Source organism: Triticum urartu, chromosome 3, assembly GCF_003073215.2.
Source record: "Triticum urartu cultivar G1812 chromosome 3, Tu2.1, whole genome shotgun sequence".
Taxonomy (NCBI): Eukaryota; Viridiplantae; Streptophyta; class Magnoliopsida; order Poales; family Poaceae; genus Triticum; species Triticum urartu.
This window is the reverse complement of record NC_053024.1, coordinates 178,629,043-178,644,514: the sequence shown is the minus strand read 5'-3', so window position 1 is coordinate 178,644,514 and position 15,472 is coordinate 178,629,043.

The following is a 15,472-nucleotide window of genomic DNA, read 5'->3' as shown; positions in this document are numbered from 1 at the left end:
TGCATAGCCTGTCCTTGCTACTACATTACCTTTACCTGCAATCCTAATGCTTAGTATAGGATGCTAGTTTATCATCAGTGGCCCTACATCCTTGTCCGTCTGCCATGCTATACTATCGGGCCGTGATCACTCGGGAGTTGATCACGGGTATATACTATATACTTTATACATGATACATGTGGTGACTAAAGACGGGTCGGCTTGAGGAGCACCCGCGAGTGGAGTTTTGAGGCGGAGCGGCAGGGCAGGGAGCACCCGCGAGTGGAGTTTTGAGGCGGAGCGGCAGGGCAGGTTCCGACCACCTAGGAGAGAGGTGGGCCTGGCCCTGGTCGGCGTTCGCGGATACTTAACACGCTTAACGAGATCTGGGTATTTGATCTGAGTCTGGCCATTTGGTCTATACGCACTAACCATCTACGCGGGAGTAGTTATGGGTATCCCGGCGTCGTGGTATCAGTCGAAGCCTTCGTGACGTCAGCGACTGAGTGGCGCGCGCCGGATTGGACTGGAAGGCCACTAGGCTAGGTCTGCTTTCGGCCGCGTTCGCAACGTGCAGGTGTGCTAAGGGCGATGGGCCCAGACCCCTGGGCGCTTAGGTTTAGACCGACGTGCTGACCTCTCTGTTGGTCTAGGTGGGGCTGCGACATGTTGATCTTCCGAGGCCGGGCATGACCCAGGAAAGTGTGTCTGGCCAAGTGGGATCGAGCGTGTTGGGGTATGTGGTGCACCCCTGCAGGGAAGTTAATCTATTCAAATAGCCGTGATCTTCGGTAACAGGACGACTTGGAGTTGTACCTTGACCTTATGACAACTAGAACCAGATACTTAATAAAACACACCCTTCCAAGTGCCAGATACAACCGGTGATCGCTCTCTCTCAGGGCGACGAGGGGAGGATCATTGGTTAGGATTTATGCTATGCGATGCTACTTGGAGGACTTCAGTCTACTCTCTTCTACATGATGCAAGACGGAGGCTGCCAGAAGCGTAGACTTCGAAAGGACTAGTTATTCCCCTCTTATTCTGGCATTCTGCAGTTCAGTCCACATATGATACCCTTATTCCATTTGATACCCATGCATATGTAGGGTAGCTCCTTGCTTGCGAGTACTTTGGATGAGTACTCACGGTTGCTTTCTCCCTCTTTTCCCCCTTTCCCTTCTACCTGGTTGTCGCAACCAGATGTTGGAGCCCAGGAGCCAGACGCCACCTTCGACGACGACTCTTACTACACCGGAGGTGCCTACTACTACGTGCTGCCCGCTGACGACGACCAGGAGTAGTTTAGGAGGATCCCAGGCAGGAGGCCTGCGCCTCTTTCGATTTGTGTCCCAGTTTGTGCTAGCCTTCTTAAGGCAAACCTTGTTTAACTTATGTCTATACTCAGATATTGTTGCTTCCGCTGACTCGTCTATGATCGAGCTCTTGTATTCGAGCCCTCGAGGCCCCTGGCTTGTAATATGATGCTTGTATGATTTTTTTTATTTGTAGAGTTGTGTTGTGATATCTTCCCGTGAGTCCCTGATCTTGATCGTACACATTTGCGTGCATGATTATGTACGATTAAATCGGGGGCAATCACACCGACGATCGAATCTCGGGCAAGTAACGTACCGATTGACAAAGGGAATTGAATACGGGATTGATTGAATCCTCGACATCGTGGTTCATCCGATGAGATCATCGTGGAATACGTGGGAGCCAACATGGGTATCCAGATCCCGCTGTTGGTTATTGGCCGGAGAGTTGTCTCGGTCATGTCTGCATGGTTCCCGAACCCGTAGGGTCTACACACTTAAGGTTCGGTGATGCTAGGGTTGTAGAGATATTAGTATGCGGTAACCCGAAAGTTTTTCGGAGTCCCGGATGAGATCCCGGACATCACGAGGAGTTCCGAAATGGTCCGGAGGTAAAGATTTGTATATAGGAAGTCCAGTTTCGGCCACCGGGAAAGTTTTGGGGGTCACCGATATTGTACCGGGACCACCGGAAGGGTCCCGGGGGTCCACCGGGTGGGGCCACCTGTCCCGGAGGGCCCCATGGGCTGAAGTGGGAAGGGAACCAGCCCCTAGTGGGCTGGTGCGCCCCCCATGGGCCTCCTCCTGCGCCTAGGGTTGGAAACCCTTGGGGTGGGGGCGCCCCACCAAACTTGGGGGGGGGGGCAAGTTTCCCCCCTTGGCCGCCGCCCCTCCCTAGATGGGATCTACAAGGGGGTCGGCGCCCCCCTGGCCCCTATATATAGTGGAGGGGAGGGAGGGCAGCCGCACCCAAGTCCCTAGCGCCTCCCTCCCTCCCGTGACACCTCTTCCTCCCGCTTGCGCTTGGCGAAGCCCTGCCGGGATCCCGCTACTTCCACCACCACGCCGTCGTGCTGCTGGATCTCCATCAACCTCTCCTTCCCTTGCTGGATCAAGAAGGAGGAGAGGTCTCTCCCAACCGTACATGTGTTGAACGCGGAGGTGCCGTCCGTTCGGCGCTCGGTCATCGGTGATTTGGATCACGACGAGTATGACTCCATCAACCCCGTTCTCTTGAATGCTTCCGCTCGTGATCTACAAGGGTATGTAGATGCACTCCCCTCTCCCTCGTTGCTAGATGACTCCATAGATTGATCTTGGTGTTGCGTAGAAAATTTTAAAAATTCTGCTACGTTCCCCAACAGTGGTATCATGAGCTAGGTCTATGCGTAGTTTCTATGCACGAGTCAAGTTGTTGTGGGCGTCGATTTTGTCAATTTACTTACCGTTACTAGTCTTATCTTGATTCGACGGCATCGTGGGATGAAGCGTCCCAGACCGACCTTACACGTACGCTTATGTGAGGCTGGTTCCACCGACTGACATGCACTAGTTGCATAAGGTGGCTAGCGGGTGTTTGTCTCTCTCACTTTAGTCGGATCGGATTCGATGAAAAGGGTCCTTATGAAGGGTAAATAGAAATTGGCATATCACGTTGTGGTTTTTGGCGTAGGTAAGAAACGTTCTTGCTAGAAACCTATAGCAGCCACGTAAAAACTTGCAACAACAATTAGAGGACGTCTAACTTGTTTTTTCAGCATATGCCGTGTGATGTGATATGGCCAAAAGGATGTGATGAATGATATATGAGATTGATCATGTTCTTGTAATAGGAATCACGACTTGCATGTCGATGAGTATGACAACCGGCATGAGCCATAGGAGTTGTCTTAATTTATTTATGACCTGCGTGTCAACTTATACGTCATGTAATTACTTTACTTTATCGCTAACCGTTAGCCATAGTAGTAGAAGTAATAGTTGACGAGACAACTTCATGAAGGCACGATGTATTAGCGGGTGTAACTTACCAGTACTCGTAGTATCTCCTGGGTATTTGATATCGGTGCGGTTGCTCATATTTGTAACTCAAAACAGGAGCTGCGGAATAAGCGGAGACTGGCGAAGGACGAGGTGACGATGCGCGTCGGGAATGGTTCCATGGTCGATGTGATCGCCGTCGGCACGCTACCTCTACATTTACCTACGGGATTAGTTTTAAACCTCAATAATTGTTATTTAGTGCTAGCTTTGAGCATGAACATTGTATCAGGATCTCGTTTAATCCAAGATGGCTACTCATTTAAATCCGAGAATAATGGTTGTTCTATTTATATGAGAGATACGTTTTATGGTCATGCCCCGCTGGTCAATGGTTTATTCTTATTTAATCTCGAACGTGATGTTACACATATTCATAGTGTGAATACCAAAAGATGTAAGGTTGATAATGATAGTCCCACATACTTGTGGCACTGCCGCCTTGGTCACATTGGTGTCAAACGCATGAAGAAACTCCATGTAGATGGACTTTTGGAGTCTCTTGATTATGAATCATTTGACACGTGCGAACCATGCCTCATGGGAAAAATGACCAAGACTCCGTTCTCCGAAACAATGGATCGAGCAACCAACTTATTGGAAATCATACATACTGATGTGTGCGGTCCAATGAGTGTTGAGGCTCGCGGTGGCTATCGTTATGTTCTCACCCTCACTGATGACTTGAGTAGATATGGGTATGTCTACTTAATGAAACACAAGTCTGAGACCTTTGAAAAGTTCAAGGAATTTCAGAGTGAGGCTGAGAATCAACGTGACAGGAAATTCAAGTTCTTACGATCAGATCGTGGGGAGAATATTTGAGTCACGAATTTGGCACGCACTTAAGGAAATGTGGAATAGTTTCACAACTCACGCCGCCTGGAACACCTCAACGTAATGGTGTGTCCGAACGTCGTAATCGCACTCTATTGGATATGGTGCGATCTATGATGTCTCTTACCGATCTACCACTGTCATTTTGGGGCTATGCTTTAGAGACTGCCACATTCACTTTAAATAGGGCTCCGTCGAAATCCATTGAGACGACACCGTATGAATTATGGTTTGGGAAGAAACCTAAGCTGTCATTTCTAAAAGTTTGGGGATGCGATGCTTATGTGAAGAAACTTCAACCTGAAAAGCTCGAACCCAAATCGGAAAAATGCGTCTTCATAGGATACCCTAAAGAAACTATTGGGTATACCTTCTACCTCAGATCCAAAGGCAAGATCTTTGTTGCCAAGAATGGATCCTTTCTAGAGAAAGAGTTTCTCTCAAAAGAAGTAAGTGGGAGGAAAGTAGAACTTGATGAAGTATTGCCTCTTGAACCGGAGAGTGGCGCAGCTCAACAAAATGTTCCTGAGGTGCCTGCACTGACTAGAGAGGAAGTTAATGATGATGATCATGAAACTTCAGATCAAGTTGCTACTGAACTTCGTAGGTCCACAAGGACATGTTCCGCACCAGAGTGGTATGGCAACCCTGTCCTGGAAATCATGTTGTTGGACAATGGTGAACCTTCGAACTATGAAGAAGCGATGGCGGGCCCAGATTCCGACAAATGGCTGGAAGCCATGAAATCCGAGATAGGATCCATGTATGAAAACGAAGTATGGACTTTGACTGACATGCCCGTTGATCGGCGAGCCATAGAAAATAAATGGATCTTCAAGAAGAAGACAGACGCGGATGGTAATGTGACCATCTATAAGGCTCGGCTTGTCGCTAAGGGTTATCGACAAGTTCAAGGGGTTGACTACGATGAGACTTCCTCACCCGTAGCGAAGCTGAAGTCCGTCCGAATCATGTTAGCAATTGCCGCATTCTATGATTATGAGATATGGCAAATGGACGTCAAAACGGCATTCCTTAATGGTTTCCTTAAGGAAGAATTGTATATGATGCAGCCGGAAGGTTTTGTCGATCCTAAGAATGCTGACAAGGTGTGCAAGCTCCAACGCTCAATCTATGGGCTGGTGCAAGCATCTCGGAGTTGGAACATTCGATTTGATGAGATGATCAAAGCGTTTGGGTTTACGCAGACTTATGGAGAAGCCTGTGTTTACAAGAAAGTGAGTGGGAGCTCTGTAGCGTTTCTCATATTATATGTGGATGACATACTATTGATGGGAAATGATATAGAATTCTTGGAAAGCGTAAAGGCCTACTTGAACAAGTGTTTTTCAATGAAGGATCTTGGAGAAGCTGCTTATATATTAGGCATCAAGATCTATAGAGATAGATCGAGACGCCTCATTGGTCTTTCACAGAGTACGTACCTTGACAAGATATTGAAGAAGTTCAATATGGATCAGTCAAAGAAGGGGTTCTTGCCTATGTTCCAAGGTACGAGATTGAGCACGGCTCAATGCCCGACCACGGCAGAAGATAGAGAAATGATGAATGTCGTCCCCTATGCCTCGGCCATAGGGTCTATTATGTATGCCATGCTATGTACCAGACCTGATGTAAACCTTGCCGTACGTTTGGTAGGAAGGTACCAAAGTAATCCCGACATGGAACATTGGGCAACGGTCAAGAATATCCTGAAGTACCTGAAAAGGACTAAGGATATGTTTCTCGTTTATGGAGGTGACGAAGAGCTCATCGTAAAGGGTTACGTCGATGCTAGCTTCGACACAGATCTGGATGACTCTAAGTCACAAACGGGATACGTGTATATTTTGAATGGTGGGGCAGTCAGCTGGTGCAGTTGCAAGCAAAGCGTCGTGGCGGGATCTACATGTGAAGCGGAGTACATGGCAGCCTCGGAGGCAGCACAAGAAGCAATCTGGGTGAAGGAGTTCATTACCGACCTAGGAGTTATTCCCAATGCGTCGGGCCCGATGACTCTCTTCTGTGACAACACTGGAGCTATTGCCCTTGCCAAGGAGCCCAGGTTAGGAAGACCAGGCATATCAAGCGTCGCTTCAACTCCATTCGTGATAATGTTCAAAATGGAGACATAGATATTTGTAAAGTGCATACGGACGTGAATGTCGCAGATCCGTTGACTAAACCTCTTCCTCGAGCAAAACATGATCAACACCAGAACTCTATGGGTGTTTGATTCATCACAATGTAACTAGATTATTGACTCTAGTGCAAGTGGGAGACTGTTGGAAATATGCCCTAGAGGCAATAATAAAATGGTTATTATTATATTTCCTTGTTCATGTTAATTGTCTATTGTTCATGCTATAATTGTGTTATCCGAAAATCGTAATACATGTGTGAATACATAGACCACAACATGTCCCTAGTGAGCCTCTAGTTGACTAGCTCGTTGATCAATAGATGGTTACGGTTTCCTGACCATGGACATTGGATGTCATTGATAACAGGATCACATCATTAGGAAAATGATGTGATGGACAAGACCCAATCTTAAGCATAGCACAAGATCGTGTAGTTTGTCTGCTAGAGCTTTTCTAATGTCAAGTATCCTTTCCTTAGACCATGAGATTGTGCAACTCCCGGATACTGTAGGAATACTTTGGGTGTGCCAAACGTCACAACGTAACTGGGTGACTATAAAGGTGCACTACGGGTATCTCCGAAAGTGTCTGTTGGGTTGGCATGAATCGAGACTGGGATTTGTCACTCCGTATGACGGAGAGGTATCTCTGGGCCCACTCAGTAATGCATCATCATAATGAGCTCAATGTGACTAAATAGTTGGTCACGGGATCATGCATTACGGCACGAGTAAAGTGACTTGCCGGTAACGAGATTGAACGAGGTATTGGGATACCGACGATCGAATCTCGGGCAAGTAACGTACCGATTGACAAAGGGAATTGAATACGGGATTGATTGAATCCTCGACATCGTGGTTCATCCGATGAGATCATCGTGGAATATGTTGGAACCAACATGGGTATCCAGATCCCGCTGTTGGTTATTGGCCGGAGAGTTGTCTCGGTCATGTCTGCATGGTTCCCGAACCCGTAGGGTCTACACACTTAAGGTTCGGTGACGCTAGGGTTGTAGAGATATTAGTATGCGGTAACCCAAAAGTTGTTCGGAGTCCCGGATGAGATCACGGATGTCACGTGGAGTTCAGGAATGGTCCAGAGGTAAATATTTGTATATAGGAAGTCCAGTTTCGGCCACCGGGAAAGTTTCGGGGGTCACCGATATTGTATCGGGACGACCGGAAGGGTCCCGGGTGGGGTCACCTATCCCGGAGGGCCCCATGGGCTGAAGTGGGAAGGGAACCAGCCCCTGGTGGGTTGGTTCCCCCCCATGGGCCTCCTCCTGTGCCTAGGGTTGGAAACCCTGGGGGTGGGGGGCACCCCACCAAACTTGGGGGGCAAGTTTCCCCCCTTGGCCGCCGCCTCTCCCTAGATGGGATCTACAAGGGGGCCGGCGCCCCCCTGGCCCCTATATATAGTGGAGGGGCGGGAGGGCAGCCGCACCCAAGTCCCTGGCGCCTCCCTCCCTCCCGCTTGCGCTTGGCGAAGCCCTGTCGGGATCCCGCTACTTCCACCACCACGCCGTCGTGCTGCTGAATCTCCATCAACCTCTCCTTCCCTTGCTGGATCAAGAAGGAGGAGACGTCTCTCCCAACCGTATGTGTGTTGAACGCGGAGGTGCCGTCCGTTCGGCGCTCAGTCATCGGTGATTTGGATCACGACGAGTATGACTCCATCAACCCCGTTCTCTTGAATGCTTCCGCTCGCGATCTACAAGGGTATGTAGATGCACTCCCCTCTCCCTCGTTGCTAGATGACTCCATAGATTGATCTTGGTGTTGCGGAGAAAATTTTAAAATTCTGCTACGTTCCCCAATAGGCTCCACCCACAAAGGGTCCATGAAGAAGCAACCTTGTCTATCCCACCATGGCCATCGCCCACGAAGGAATTGCCTCACTTGGGTAGATCTTCACGAAGTAGGTGATCTCCTTGCCCTTACAAACTCCTTGGTTCAACTCCACAATCTTGACGGAGGCTCCCAAGTGACACCTAACCAATCTAGGAGACACCACTCTCCAAAAGGTAATAGATGGTGTGTTGATGATGAACTCCTTGCTCTTGTGCTTCAAATGATAGTCTCCCCAACACTCGACTCCCTCTCACAGATTTGGATTTGGTGGAAAGATGATTTGAGCGGAAAGCAACTTGGGGAAAGCTAGAGATCAAGATTCTTGTGGTTGGAATGGAATATCTTGGTCTCAACACATGAGTAGGTGGTTCTCTCTCAGAAAATGTATGCTGGAAGTGTAGGCATGTTCTGATATCTCTCTCCACGAATGAAGAGTGGGTGGAGGGGTATATATAGCCTCCACACAAAATCTAACTGTTACACACAATTTAACAACTCGGTGGGACCGAATCATAAAACTCTGTCAGACCGATTTAGTTCAAAATGTGAACATTAGGATTTTCGGTGGGACCGATATGATCAACTCGGTGAGACCGATGTGCTAGGGTTAGGGTAAAACCTCAACTCGGTTTGACCGATTACACGAACTCGGTGGGACCGATTTTGGTAATATGCAAAACAGAGAGTTGGTCAAGCAAACTCGGTGGGATCGATTGCATATCTCGGTGAGACCGAAATTATTGCAACAGGTAACAGAGAGTTTGCAAGCCCATCTCAGTGAGATCGAGATCCCATCGGTGAGACCGAATTGATTAGGGTTTCTGGCAGCGACTATGTCTAGTGAACTCGGTGGCACCAGATAGATCAAATCTGTGGGGCCGAGTTTGACTTTTGGTTGAGGACATATGTGGAAATGAGAAGGTGGTTGAGGGCTTTGGAGCATATCACTAAGCATTTGAGAAAGCAAGCCATTAAGCAACACCTCATCCCCTTTTAATAGTATTGGATTTCCTATGAACACAATGTGATCTTGCATCACTAAAATGAAAATTGTAACATCCCAAATTTTCAATTTGGAATGTTATGAATTAGATCATCATTGCATATCATATTTTTATTGAATTCTGGTTGATCCTAGAAATTCTACGCAACTCAAGGACCCACAGAGAGAGTTGGGGATTTCGTTATTTTCATATTTGAGTTTTTCTCGAATTTTGAAAAGAGGATCGTTTGATTTTAATTATTTTTCTCTAAAATATTTCTTTTATTAAAAATAAAAGAGAGAGGATAAAATGACTTCCTCAAAATAAATATAGAGATTTAATATTAAAATCAAATAAGATTTTTATTCGGAGTTTTGTCGCTATTTTATTTGAATTAGGAAAAATATGCATTTTTCAAAATTGCATTTTAGGCCCAAATAAATGTTCACCTTGTCCGGCTTATTTTTAGAGGACGGGGAAAATTTGTTTCAGGATTTTTGGAGTCCGTTTACTATTTAATTTCTTTCTTTTTCTGTGCGTCGAAATTATTTAAAAAAAAGTCAAACCGACTTAGGGCCGTTTCCGGCCAGGACTCTTCAGGCCGGTCCCTTTAAAGGCCGCACCCCCGCAGCCCACCATCCCCGCCACCCAAACCCTAACCCTAAGCCGCGCCGCCGCTACCGCGTCGCACGCCGCCGCGCCGTCCCGCCGCCTGCGCCGCCTCGCCGGAGCTGCCCGCTGCCGCCGGTTTTCTTCGGAAAACCAAATGGTTTTTAGATCCGCGGTTTTTTATTTATTTAGACCGGATTATTTTTTTTGGTTTAGTTATTTAGCGGACGTTCGTCCGTACGTTCGTTTTCACGAACGGTTTTCACCGTTTAGCCACAGACAGCGAACGTTCGTTCGTTAGCCTGTTCGTCAGTTTTTCTTTTTTTCTCGGATTTTTCCGCGATTATTTTCGATCGCGATTTCTGATCCGATTTTCGTTCTAGTATAACGTTTCGCTCGTTTATCGGAATCAGGTGATTCAAGCACCTAGAGTTTCGTCTCGAAAACCTCTTTCTGTTTAACCAACTTAAACAAGTTTTTGCTACTATAAAATTTGACTTTAGTCCAGATTAGAAAACGAAGCTTGTTTCTCTCGCCGTTTGAGTTTTCTTGCTTCATTTGATTTAATTCTTTTGCAAACCAGAGTTCTTAAGTTGAACTTTCTGGTTCGATCTCTTATTTGAGTTTTACCCGTGCTTTGCTTGATTGCTTATTGTATGCTTGTTTGTTTGCGATAGAGTACCCGGAGTGCGAAGCATGCTACATCGAGTCTCTAGGTTTCGCGGATCATCAGCAAGGCAAGTAACACTTTGATCATACCTCTTACTACCCAGTTTTATTGCATTAGAACAATCCTCAAACAATTGCATGGTTAGGATCTGATTTTTTAAATTGTGGGAAGTAGATGAGGTAGTACCTATTCACCTGTTTATTATCAAACCCTAGGAGTTACTTCTACGTTGCTTATCACTATGCTATGCTTGTAGACGTGGATTGCGTTTGAGTGTATTCATGATAGATGCGAGATTGTTAAATTAATGGTTAACTTAAGGTGGCAACTTTAATACACATCTGGGGTGGATTGAGGCACCTGGGGAACCCAGTGATTGCCTTTATTTTTGGAAATATCGGGGTATTGTGTGTTTCTCCTATGGACCGCCACCCAGGCTCAAAGGGATCATAAGATTATTCATACTAGAAACTTCCGTGTGCAGCCACATGCCATTATGGGCTCTGGCATAGTTGAGTAAGTTGTGGGAAATCTTTCCATGATGGACTAGCAGATGTAGGGGATTGTACGTGTACCGGCCTATCTATCGGTTAAGGGGACCTCTTCGGAAAGACTGTGTCTCGGTCATCCATTTCTCAAACATCATGTAGTGCAAGAAATTCAACGGAGGAAATCGAGTCTTGTGGGGAAAAGTGCACAGACCTCTGCAGAGTGTACAGACTAATCATGGTTAGCCGTGTCCCCGGTTATGGACATCTTGAGTATCTGGTTCTTGGATTATCATGTGGATCTCATCACTCTTAATATAATTTGATTGGGTTTAATCATGATTACTTTTAATTGGTATTGAGTTGGGTGAACCTTCTCAATGTTTAACAACCACCATGATAGTTAAATAAAATTTATTCCTTTGCAGTAGGGAAAAATTGGCTTTTCGCAAAACAATTAACCTTACAGCCTCCACCAGCCATATATGCATGTAGTGATAGCATTATTCTGTTCATTACTCTCTTGTGTTACATTGCCAGCATATTCCATGTGCTGACCCATTTTCGGGCTGCAACGTATCATGTTGCAGACTTTTCAGACAATGAGTAAGGAGCCTTAAGTCGTGGTCTTTCACTCAGTGATGCCGTTGGAGTTGATGGAATCACTTTATCTTCCAATCTTTCCGCTGTTATCGTATTAGATTGCCTTAAGCCATATTTATTGTAATAAGTTCTCTTTTGAGACATTCGATGTAATAGGTGTGTGATTGCTACTCTGTTATAAATCCTTCGAGTACTGTGTGTGTCAGCATTACCGATCCAGGGATGACACTTATGCACAGAGATCAGACTGTTTGAGATATGGTTGCTACAAAGATGGTATCAGAGCACACGCTGACTGTAGGACATGACCACTAAGCTAAAGCCCTAGATCACTACTCTCTTCTCATTTCTAACTCCTCTCCTTTTTTCTACTCTTGAGGATGGCGGATGCAAGGATAAATTTCATGCAACCGGATGAAGACACCCCTTTTGAACACCACTTGAAGGAAGTCACTAGGTACCTGAACATTGGAATACCAAGCTTCACTAGGACCTACAATGCCACTTTACCAGAAGAGGGGCGCTGGATGATTCAAGTTCAAGTTCTAGGAAGGACATTCACGCCAGTCACTGAGCCCATAGAGTTTTCTTTCGATGCACCAACCTGGAATCTAGGAAAGAGTATGGCAGCCCACATCACCATGGGACGCATTGGAGAAGTTTACCACAAGGATCTCAAGGATACTATCTACCAGATTTGTGGGTGCCGAGATGAGCAATGGGAGATGATCAACACCAGGAAGGATAGATTAATTGCAGCTTTCATCCAGGAGTTAAACCAGCACATTCCCCGCCAGGAGAACCAGATGTGCGCAGGCATGATAGATCTGAAGAAGGCGATGACCAGGATCACGGAGCTTGAGGAAGAACTCAAGGCAACTCGCGAAGATTATGAGGAGGAAATCGTCGTACTAGTGGAGAAGAATGACGATCTGGAAAGAAAGCTAGGAGTATTCATGGGAGACCCCGCGCCAGGAGGAGAAGACGAAGAACCCACGGAGATTCGTCTGGAGGACTACATCATCATCGACGACACCGACTCGGACCCCGATGATAGTGATGATGATTATGAAGACGAAGCTGGAGCAGATATCATGGTCTTCGACCGATCAATATTTCTAGTTGACCACCAAAACAGTAGTAGTAGTCTACCATGTAAATAGTATAGTCCAAGCACTTTGTAACGATAGTTCTAGACCGATTGTATGCCCTTGCTTGATTGATTGAGTGATATGATTGTGTTTTTCTCATGTGCATATGGGTAGTGTTCTCACTAGACCTCATTCTATTCTATTCTATTCTATTCTCTCTAAACCCTCAGATGCCTCCGAGACGTGACCCCGGATTTACCTTTCCACCAGAGCTCACTCAGTTGATTCAGCAGCAGAATACCCTGATGCAGTTGTTAGTTCAGAACCAAGGCAACAACAACCCACCACCACCACCACCAGTTGACAACTTAGCCCATTTTCTGAGGTTGCAGCCGCCAGTGTTTTCCAGTAGCACCGAGCCGATAGTGGAAGATGATTGGCTCCGCAAGATTGGAAGGGAGTTAACCACTGCAGGATGCACAGATGCTGAGAGGGTGCGTTTTGCCGCACACCAATTGGATGGACCAGCAGCCTCATGGTGGGAGAATTACACTGTCACCTATCCTATAGCCACTGTTACATGGGACCAGTTCCAGCAGGCTTTTCGTACTGCCCATGTATCAGCAGTAGCTATGGCCATGAAGAAGTGTGAGTTTCGCAACTTATGCCAAGGAGGACGCACTGTTGGCCAGTATGTGGATGAGTTTAGTAAGTTAGCACGTTATGCCCTAGATGACGTTGCTACAGATGCAGCTAAGAAGGAGAAGTTTCTGGAAGGACTGAATGATGAGCTGAGCATGCAGTTGATGGTAGCAAATTTCAATAACTACCAGGAGTTGGTGGATAGAGCTCTCATGCTTGAAGGGAAGCAGCAGCAGATTGACAGCCGCAAGAGGAAGTATGGACAAGGGAAGTATAATTCTAGAGCCCAGCAGAGACCCCGTTTCACCCCGAACTCGGGAGGACTTGTTCATAACCATGGAGGCCACATTCATAATGGAGGAAGTTCACACAATCACAGTGGCCCCAAGAACGACAATGGTAATGGAGGAAGTAGCGGACAGAACCGTTCCAACCCGGCAACACCCGCCAAGAAGGATCTAAGTCACGTTACTTGCTACAAGTGTCAGAAGACCGGACATTATGCCAATGAATGTCCTGAAGCTAAGAATGGAAATGGCAGTAAATAACTAACATGGGACAAGTGAACCACATTAACATGGAGGAGATTGAAGCCCGGCCAGATGCAGTAATTGGTAAGTTTTTGGTTAAGTCATTTACTGTAGTCGTTCTTTTTGATACTGGTGCATATCATTCATACATATCAAGGGGATTTGTGGATAAGTATAACCTGCCCACTAGAGTACTTAAGACACCTATGTTAGTAACCTCACCCGGAGCAGAGTATATGGCAAGCCATGGATGTTTTTAGATGCCATTGGCCATAGGTAGGCATGTTTTCCCCTCTGATCTGATAATTTTGGAATCGCAAGGTTTGGATGTGATTCTGGGTATGGATTGGCCATCGATGTATGGAGGAAACATCGATTGCGCCAGTAAGACGATTTTACTCACCACCCCAGAGGGAAGAAGGATCAAGTATGTATCCCGGCATGTGCCGAATAGGACTCAAGAAAATTCCTTATCAGGAGTTGTACAGGAGGAAGTACCAGTGGTAAAGGATTTTCCGGATGTATTTCCAGAAGAGTTGCCAGGCATGCCATCAGATAGAGACATAGAGTTTTTGATAGAGCTTTTGCCAGGCACTGGGCCAATATCTAAGAGACCGTACAGGATGCCCACACAGGATTTAGAGGAAATTAAGAAGCAGATTAAGGAGTTACTGGATAAGGGATATATTCGCCCAAGTTCGTCACCTTGGGGATCACCAGTACTTCTAGTGGAAAAGAAGGATGGATCGTTAAGGATGGTTGTCGATTATCGTGGATTGAATGAAGTAATGATTAAGAACAAGTACCCACAAATATAGGGGATCGCAACAGTTTTCGATAAGTAGGAGTGTCGAACCCAATGAGGAGCTAAAGGTAGAACAAATATTCCCTCAACTTCTATCGACCACCGATATAACTCTACGCACGCTTGATGTTCGCTTTACCTAGAACAAGTATGAAACTAGAAGTACTTTGTAGGTGTTGTTGGATAGGTTTGCAAGATAATAAAGAGTACGTAAATAAAAAGTAGGGGCTGTTTAGATAAAGAAACAATAAAGTAAATATAGCGAGTGTGGAAAAGTGGTGGTAGGAGTTGCGAAATTGCCCCTAAGTAATTGACTACTTTACTAGACCGATAGCAAGTATTATGTGGGAGAGGCCACTTCTAGCATGTCATCCCTGACTTGGAATTATATGCACTTATGATTGGAACTATTAGCAAGCATCCGCAACTACTAATGTTCATTAAGGTAAAACCCAACCATAGCATTAAGATATATTGTTCCCCCTTCAACCCCGTATGCATCAATTTCTATGCTAGGTTGAAGCTTCTGTCACTCTTGCCCTCCAATACATAGTCCTATCAACATACAACTAACCCTAGGGTGTGATCCACGCGCGCAATCATATGATGGGCACCAAAGTACAGCAACATAACGACAAGCAAATTAAATCAATCATAGAAATTCATCAACCACCGATAGGACAACGAAAATCTACTCAGACATCATAGGATGGCAACACATATTTGGATAATAATATGAAGCATAAAGCACCATGTTCAAGTAGAGGGTACAGCGGGTTGCGGGAGAGTGGACCGCTGTAGATAGAGGGGGAAAGGTGATGGAGATGTTGGTGAACATGGCGGAGGTGTTGTTGTAGATCGCAGTGATGATGATGGCCCCCG